Source organism: Polypterus senegalus, chromosome 18 (assembly GCF_016835505.1).
Source record: "Polypterus senegalus isolate Bchr_013 chromosome 18, ASM1683550v1, whole genome shotgun sequence".
Classification (NCBI taxonomy): domain Eukaryota; kingdom Metazoa; phylum Chordata; class Cladistia; order Polypteriformes; family Polypteridae; genus Polypterus; species Polypterus senegalus.
In genome coordinates, this window is record NC_053171.1 from 79,940,721 (window position 1) to 79,950,287 (window position 9,567).

The following is a 9,567-nucleotide window of genomic DNA, read 5'->3' on the forward strand; positions in this document are numbered from 1 at the left end:
ATTCAACAGACTTCTTAACTCCGCATAAGTCCTGTCCCTCAAAGAACTCCAGATATCTTTTTTTCCTCTCCTTCCACTTGATTGCAATTATTTTGCCTTTTTGTCACGCAGCTACTGCAAAATGCTGCATCTTGACACGTTCACATGACCGGAGTCGGCAGGCAGGTGACGTCAGTTTGGTCGTATGCATCAGTTTTACTTTTGAGGCAAAATCTCAAGGAGTTTCAAAGAAACTGTCCATCATTTTACAGTAACCTTGGCCAAGCAAGGAGTCCACCAGTGACAGTACAGATGATGCAGCAATGGCATATTTACTGTAGTTACCATCCCACTTGGCCCCTCTACCGGTGTAAAGTATCGAGCTTCAGATGTACCCTGAGCTTACTTTGCAGAGCATGTAAAAGTTGGAATTGAATTGTGTGCATTTGGTTGTGATGTACTGTATCTACGACAGTCTTCCCTAGAAACCCATGAGACTTTCGTCAATACTTCTATCACGATTGGGAACATACAACTTCTGCATATTTTAGATAATCACCTGATACACATCCAACAGTTTGTACAGCTTTTGTACTGGGTGATTGACTTTATCATAGTCATCATTTTTAGTGAAATATGGGCATTTCATAATAATTGAAAAATAACATTCATGAATAAATTTATCAAAAATGGGTGTCTGGAACAATCGGTTTGTGGATCAGTACCATATCTGGACTGGTTTACCCACAATGCCCTTCTATTTTAGGAGACTGACACAGAGGTTTGTTTCAAGAACTATTTTCTGCACCTGACCATCATTGACAAATTGTAAATAGTCCAAATAATCATGATCAACAAACATGAATATCAATGAAACGTGGCAGGTTAGACTCTACCGAACAGGTGTCAGTTTAACATCTTCATCATCACCACTATTGCTCGATGTGAGAAATGGTTCAGTTTCAGTTTGTTCTAAAACTGGCTTTACAGCTTGTCATTTGCCATTGTGGTTATGGTTGAAGGCTTCACCACACTCAAAAATATTGATGAGTTCCCAAAGAAACTTTTAACTTTCAATCCTAGAAAGTTAATATTTAATATTAAATTCATATAAGTGCTCGCTTAATTTTGATACAATAAGATTTTCTCATAGCTACTTAGAATATGGTATGGGCATTGTAACCACCTGTAGGTTAACATGAAAGAGAACTTTCTTAGCTATATCTGAAGAACAAAGTGTTAGTTAAGCCAGTCAGGTAATAGTCTTACTGCTAGCATGGACTGTTAGATACGTTTGCATACAGGAGGTGGCGTACAGTCTTCTTAGCGTGTCTAACTTGCTTAACGTGCCTCAATTACGACAGTGTGACCAAACTTAGAGAAATGAAACAAGACATACATATACATATATATATATATACAGTATACAGATGTATACAGTATATAGATGTATATATATATATATATATATATATATATATATATATATATATATATATATATATATATATATATATATATATATACAGTATATAGATGTATAGATAGATATATATATATGAGATACGAGTTTAATTCGTTCCAGCACTGAGCTTGTATAGCGAATTTCTCGTATCTAGAACAAACTTCCCCATTGAAAATAATATAAATCCAGTTAATCCGTTCCGCACCCCCAAAAATATCAACATAAAAATCAATTTTGCTAACAAATAACACTGATAAATAATATATACAAGTGGAACCTCGGTTTGCAAGTAACTCGGTTTACGAGTGTTTTGCAAGACAAGCTAAATTTTTTAATCAATTTTGACTTGATAAAACGAGCAATACAAGTAGTATGGATACACTTTGTCTGCTGAGCGTCATGTGAGCATAACTGAGCTGATGGTTCTTCTCTCTCGTGCGCATCTCTCTCTCCTTATCTCTCTCGCTCGTGCGTGCGCCTCTCTCTCTCTCTCTCTCTACTCTTGAGGGCAATAGTCTCCTATTCTCCATCTGCATGTCCACGATATTTTTGGATACGCTTATACAATGAACTGCTACAGCGAAACAATGAAATCACAAGCGCACAAACGCGTAGATCCTCGCGCTATGGGAGAACAAGGAACACTGAGTGGCAGCGTCAGCTTGGGTAAATCCCCGAGTCGAGGCGGATCGGGAAACGCGTCACGCATAACCACAGCCTGGCCCGTGGCTCGTTACACGAGCCAATGCTTGTATTTAGATCCGAATTTTTCGCTCATACTTTCCTTTTATCTTGAATTTCTTGTATACAGAGGTGATCGTATCTAGAGGTTCCACTGTATGTATATATATATATATATATATATATATATAGATATATAGATATATATAGATATATATATATAGAGAGAGAGAGAGAGAGAGAGAGAGAGAGAGAGAGATCTATATTATATTTAGATATAATATATATAAGCCTTAAACAGAACGTTTCTTAAATTTCTCTTTATTTTTTTTTTTTTTTATTAATTTTATTACAATCAATACATAGCAATCAAGTTTTTACAAAAAAAAAGAATTATGCTAAGAACAGATCGATCCCCACCCTTGAGAGAGAGAGCAAGCCAAACGGTGTAAAATTTAAGGCTTTTAAAAATACCTAAATCAACAAATATTACTGATTAGATCCTGCCATGTTTTGAAAAAAGTCTGCACAGATCCTCTAACTGAGTATTTGATTTTTTCCAATTTTAAATAATATAACACATCAGTTTCCCACTGACTTAAAAGAGGAGAGTTTTAAAGAAATTTCTCTTTAATATCAATTTTTTCTTTATTTTTTGTGTGACCTGTTTTGCTTTGAATTTTACTAAAACTTTTAAAACGAAAATACCTGGTCAGTGGAATTATTTGAACACATGTCACACTATTACCAGAGCCATCCTATAGAGCAAACTAAAAGCTGTACAGCTTTAGTAATTTGGGACAAACACAGCAACATGTAGTGTTACCATAAAGTGGCAGAACACATAGAAGTATTCATGCTTATTTGCAGCATGATATTATTTCAAGGCGGCACGGTGGCACAGTGGTAGCGCTGCTGCCTCGCAGTTAGGAGACCCGGGTTCACTTCCCAGGTCCTCCCTGCCTGGAGTTTGCATGTTCTCCCCATGTTTGCGTGGGTTTCCTCCCACAGTCCAAAGACATGCAGGTTAGGTGCATTGCCGATCCTAAATTGTCCCTAGTGTGTGGGGGTGTGTGTGCCCTGCAGTGGGCTAGCACCCTGCCCAGGTTTTGTTCCTGCCTTGCACCCTGTGCTGGCTGGGATTGGCTCCAGCAGACCCCCTTGACCCTGTGTTAGTATATAGCAGGTTGGACAATGACTGACTGAATGACTGTTATTTCATTCAGTAGATGTCAGCAGAATACTGTCCCAAGAGTTATTTCAGGGTTTAACAACGTAAAGCGAATCCTTACACATCACCCTGAGTCTGACTTGGGCATGACTGTAGTTAAATAGAATTCTTAGCTCAGGTAATGGGTTAACTAACTCCAAGAAGGTTAATACATATTTTTCAGCAACAAACTGCTTTCTGGGGACATTGCTGAGCAGCAGAAGCTAGCAAAAGTTCTCTCATTATGCAAAAAACCTGACCGGGCCAATCCTAGTAACAGATTAGTATGGGAAAATTACCAGGAAAAATTAGCTAAAGCAAAGATCAAGCAACATATATTAAACAAAGAAAGAAGAAACTGGTCTAAATAGGGATTGTGTGTCTCTCTCTGATTTGCCCGGGTATTATAAAGAAGTAACAAAAGCACACAATCATTTATCTTGATTTTGCAAAAACATTTAAGTATGTGCCACACAAGGGTCTAAGGATCAAAAGAGGAGAACATGGGAGCTCAAGGTGCAGACAGAAGCAAAACTGGCCTAAATACAGAAGACAGGGGCGCTATGATGAACCTTCTATAAATCAGTCAGGGGTCAGTCCTTTGGCCTGCACTTCTTTCAGTTTATATCAATAAGCTTAATGAACGTTTATCTTAACGAACTGAATATGTCAAAGTAAAAGAATAAACTGTGGATGTAATGGTCTTCTTGTTACTGGACTGAAGCGTGTGCTAAAAGAGGATAAACAAGAATTGGCACATTTACAAAATTAAGTAAACCACAAGGTCAGTAGCTCATTCACAACTATGAATACCTTTAGGTGGTGAAATATTTCTGTGCCAATCGAGAATGCAGTTGCCAGGACGAAGTTTAATCAAAGCTCTGCTTTCTAACCGTAGAGACCCTGAACTGGTTGGTTTTCATCATGCAAGTAGCTACAGAGTCTCCCCATTTTTAGAGAAGATGAAGATTGACGTATTGAGCTAAGGAAGTTCTACTCATTAATCAGGGTGCTGGAGAATGGCAACGTGTATCATGTCGATTAGTACATGAAAGTAAGAATTTCACCGTACTTTGTACATGTGTCAATACTGACAACATAACCAGGAGTGTCAAACTTCCTTTCATCCATTTTCTTATTCCATAAGCAACACTCAAAGAACAGAATTATTTCATATTCATTTTAAAGGCTTTGCTTTTAAAGATTTAGAGCCAGAACCCGAACTATAATGAGATATAAAGAGCGCCAACCAATGACCAGCTGACTCAGGGGCGTCAAACCCCATTTTCAGAAGGCTCACCAGTTTCACTCCATCCAGTTTCCTACTTAGAAGCCATTTATTTTTAATATTAAAGAAACCTGTTAGTAAACTTCATGGTTTCCAAATGTTCTCATTCTGCCACACTGGACTTTCCTAAAAATTCTTGATTTTCCTTATTGGGAACAGGCATCAGCCAGAGCAGATCTGTATTCTCAAACTTTCACTTTTTTCTTTTGAAATATTTTTTTGTAACAGATATTGAATAAATGGACAGATATAAACTGGGTCAAGTTCACTGATCCAAAAGTTCTGAATCTTAAAAAGCAAGGCCATTACATTGAAGGCATGGGAAGTCTGTGCCATTAGCAGACATATTTGCTTAATAATTAAGAAAGTGGTTAGAGTGAAGGCCTACAGTCCCGGTGGTCCTCTAGTCTGACGCCCCATCCCTTTAATCAGTATAATAATTATAGATAGACATGGATAGAATACAGACTTGGCCAGATATGTGGAAGTGTAAATATCTATGCATAGGCAGTAAAATGATTACATACTATATATTCACACAATCTGACTGAGGCTGACAAAGTACTTCTTATGATAAAAGCCATAGTAGAATTGTCACTCTCCACAGCTGGCCAGACTACTGAAACAAATAAGAAGGTAACACAAAGTTGGTGGTGTGCACATTTGGGCCAATTCCAGCCACAGGAACTGATCAAAATGGTGGCAGAAACGAATGCAAGAATGGCTTAAAAAAGGAAGGGATCATGATAGCAAAATACTAAGAATCAAAAATAAAAGAAAAGGACCAATTAAACTTGAAGTGACTAGCTGTACAAAAGTGAAAAACTGAAACAATTTTTTAAGTTGTGTGGCGGGTGGCTGGGGGCTGTGTCCAGCCGGGACGCCTAGAAGGACCGAGAGAGGGACTATGTCTCCCCTGGACCACGAGAGGGCAGCTGCCCTTGTCTGTATAGGGGCCACGGGAATTGAGCATGGAAGCTCAACCCTATAGGGGCCCGTGGCCACGGCCAGGGGGTGCCCGGAAGAGTAAGGAGCCCTGGACGTCAGCATTTCCGCCAGCACCGAGAAATACCATCGGACACCCGGAGTGCTTCCGGGTGCTCATGCAGCGCTTCCACCACACCAGGAAGTGCCACAGGAAGTTCATCAAGGGCCACCTAGAGCACGTCTGGGTGGAAATTAAAGGGGCCGCCTCCCTCCAGTCGTCAGCCGGAGTCGGGAGGAAGAGGACGAAGCTCGGAGGAGGGGAGTGGACATGGTGAAGAAAGGCTATAGTATTGAGAGGCTTGACATGGGGTGTTTGGTGGAAGGACACTGTGTTGTGTGCGGGACTTTGTACTATAAATATTTTAAATAAGTGCTTGTGGGTTTTGAACTGTTGGTGTCTGCTTATTGGTGTCCGGGCTGGTCTTCCACAGTTGTATTCTTTGAGAAACAAAGTTTTCTCGCATTGACGAGTCCTTTCTTTATTTTCACAAACTGCAAAGCTGCTTGTGGCCATTAAATGTCCCCCAACACAATGGGACTACTCTGTGAAGTTGATCACATACACACACATACTGGACAGCATGTAGGCCATGTCCTCAGTAAATGTGGCCCCCCAGCTTCCAGACATCTTGAAATACTAAGCGTTCCCTTTGACGTCTCGTCAGCTGGCTTACATACTGTAGTAACCCCCTCAAAACCCCCACAAGGTGTTGAGTACAAATCAAGGGAGGCCACAGAAAGCTGCACTCCTCACCCCCACCAAGCTCTGTCTGGCTGAATCGTCTCTTCATATCAACGTCTTTTTGAAGTTCTCCCCATGTTCAAGTCTATTCAAATTTCCGGCAGTCAGTTCCTCCTCTGTGTGCTCAATCACAGATTCATTTAACAGTTGGCCACTCATCACTTGCACACTTCTCCTACTCTCTCCAGCTTACTTGAATCATGAATGGTGCCCTGCTAGATGAAGTCATACTTCTTTATCCTCACATTTATAAACGTGATAGGCATTAATATTGTACAGTATACACGACACAGGGTCTACACACTGACCAAGTGCAGTCCATTAGTGATGGTCTCTTGCTACAACTTTAATCTTTGACTTTTTTATTATTCTAAAATCAAATCTGACACATAAGCACATTTCATTGAGTTGCCTCAACTCACTGCCTGAAACGCGGATGACATATTTTGTGACTTTGAACTGGATACGGTTCACGTTTGGTCGTGTGCCCTTCAGGCCAGCACTGGATGTTGCTCAGGGGGACACGTTTTGTGTTTTTATAAAATTACTAAATACAGATTCACTTAACAAACACATCATGAATGTGTGAAAAGAAATTCAGCTTCAAAAACACCAAAGTTGGAATTTAACACCATGATAACAATAATAATATATTGTATATAATACTAGCTGATTATCCAGTGGATTCACTCACTGAGTGCAAGGGAAAAAAATAAAATGTAGTATATAAATTATTAAACAGTAAAACATTAACATGTAAGAAGTAAAGATACATTGAGCAGTACTGGAGTGCTTTCAGGTAAAGTACATTTTAAAGGTGCTATAACACAACAGGTAAGTAGCACTAAGAGCAGCTTAAATGTATTTGAATCATCTCTCAGTAGCAGATCCCTTGTGAAAGGCGTTACACGACCGCTGTGGTTTAGAAATTACATTTTCTATCCGATCTTGCAAATTTCTGCCTGACAACCTTGCACTACGTGCCTGTGATTTAAGACAAAAATTATTCTAAGAAATGTGGACACTGCCCTTCCGTGCTTAACGGGCAGAAGGTCCAAACAATTCCCAAGTCCAATACTTCACATGAAGAGGTCGGTACATCTTCTTAGATGTAAACTCTCCATCTTCTTAAAAGAATTTAGCACAAAAAGCAGCCTTGAATGTTGTGGGGTTTTAGTGACCTGAACTCACCTTAAGGGCATTAAGTATTCATGAAGCCCAATTTACAAAGAAAGTTTTGCTTCGATGGTGCCGATCACACTCATTCGCAATGATTTACACTCTCCCAGGAGCCGATGGGGCACTCGAAGTGTCACAAACAGTGTGAGAAGAGAGGATGCCAACCGAAACTGCGAAGCTCTCGACCCGGCGGAGCAGCCTGACATTCTGCGCCTCAGAGCGTCTACTTTGTTCTCATGACCCCTCGCCGCTGAAGGCGGTGTTGTCTTCACATTGTTTACAGCTCGGTGCAGTTAAAAAGTAGAAAGACGCAAAGCTGTTTTCCTCATCTCTTCTACTATGAAGTACTGCCAATTAAAAAAAAGTTATAATGTGGCAGTTTCCACGACAGCCACGTGGGCGAATAAATAAAACTTCTCTGTGAGAACGCACCTGGTGGCGGACGGCTCAGTGCTGGAGTCCAGAGAGGAGGGCTGGGTGAGGGCGACGCTAGATCGGTGTGTTTGTATTTACTTCTTTTCAATATCAGTAAAGTAACTCTCACACAAATAATAACGATTCATAAAGACAATATAAAAATGGCGTCCACAAATAAAGTGATTAGTTCCTGTATTATATAATATGTTCTGTGGTCATACATAATTTCCATTTCACGTGGTCATACGTAATTTACGTTTCAAACACGAAAAGAATTTTATATGTCTCTCTCTCTCTCTCTCTATATATATATAAATCCTAAGCCTGAAAGTGCAACGATTTTGTGCAACAATTTTATGTGACTTTTCTGACACGCTTTAAATCTGGCTTATTTTAAAACATACATGTATACGTTTGGTATCATTCTTTTCAGAATTTATTAAACTTTAATGTGATGTTATTAGATTTTCAGATTCTTATTCCGTTTTTAAATTATTAACTAAAGTATATAATAATATGATGCTTGATGATTTTGCCGTAGTTACTTTGAACCTGCTGTAGACAAAAAGGCAGATTTAAAATATGGATTGGTGGATGTCTGCAGAATAACAGAAATCTTTGGGTTTCATTCCTGTGATCTTTTATAGAATGTTCAGATACAGCAGGGAGTTTCTGGTGTGTCTTATTTTTCATTTTCCAGAATTGACCTGTATAAATACGTGACTTCACAAAACTGCTTTATGTGCACCGGCACTTTTACATGTTTTCTTGTGCACCTCATGAAGTGCCTTTGCATGGTGTGCGCTGTAAAAAGACGTACATACCTACAATAAGTTATATTTCATAGTTAGCATATCTTAAATAAATAAATGTATTTTAAAGGTACATGAGGGTGCCTGGAGAGCTGAAACTGAAACATTCCTGGATGGAATGGAAAATCCACAAAAACCGTCCATTTTCATACTTACACTTGAATAGCTTGGCAGATACTGGCCTCTCCGTTGAACTGACATGGACAAGACCACGGCCAGATGTGTCTAACATATACACGTGTGGCTAAATGGATGTTGCTTTTCACCAAAGCGCAAGTTAAATTTCAAGTTGGCCAGAAGTAAAAAGTTGGACAAGACATGCAGTTGACGCATTTCTGCCAGAAAGTGACCTAATTTATTGCAATACTGCAGCACCATACTGTAGTGGTAATAAACGATTAGAAATGATAATTGATTACATTTATATAGTGCTTTTCTCACCGCTTAGAGTGCTTTACATAGACGGAGGGAACAACTTTAAGCATTAGCAATGGGTAGAGTCCATCTGGATGATGTGACGGCAGCCATTTTATGCCAGAACACTGACCACCCAATAGTTTTTAGTTGGTAAAGGGTTGAAAGAGAGAGTTGGCCAGTTAGAGAAAGGGGATGATTATGGGGCCAGAATGGTCAGGCTGTGGTGGACAATTTAGCCAGGCCATTGGGGGACATCCTACTCTTTCTTTTATGACCACAGAGAATCACGACCCCAGTTTTGCATCTCATCCAATGGATAGCACCATTTGTACAGCACAGTATCCCCATCACTACACTGGAGCATTGGGACCCACAAGGTATGTGCCCACC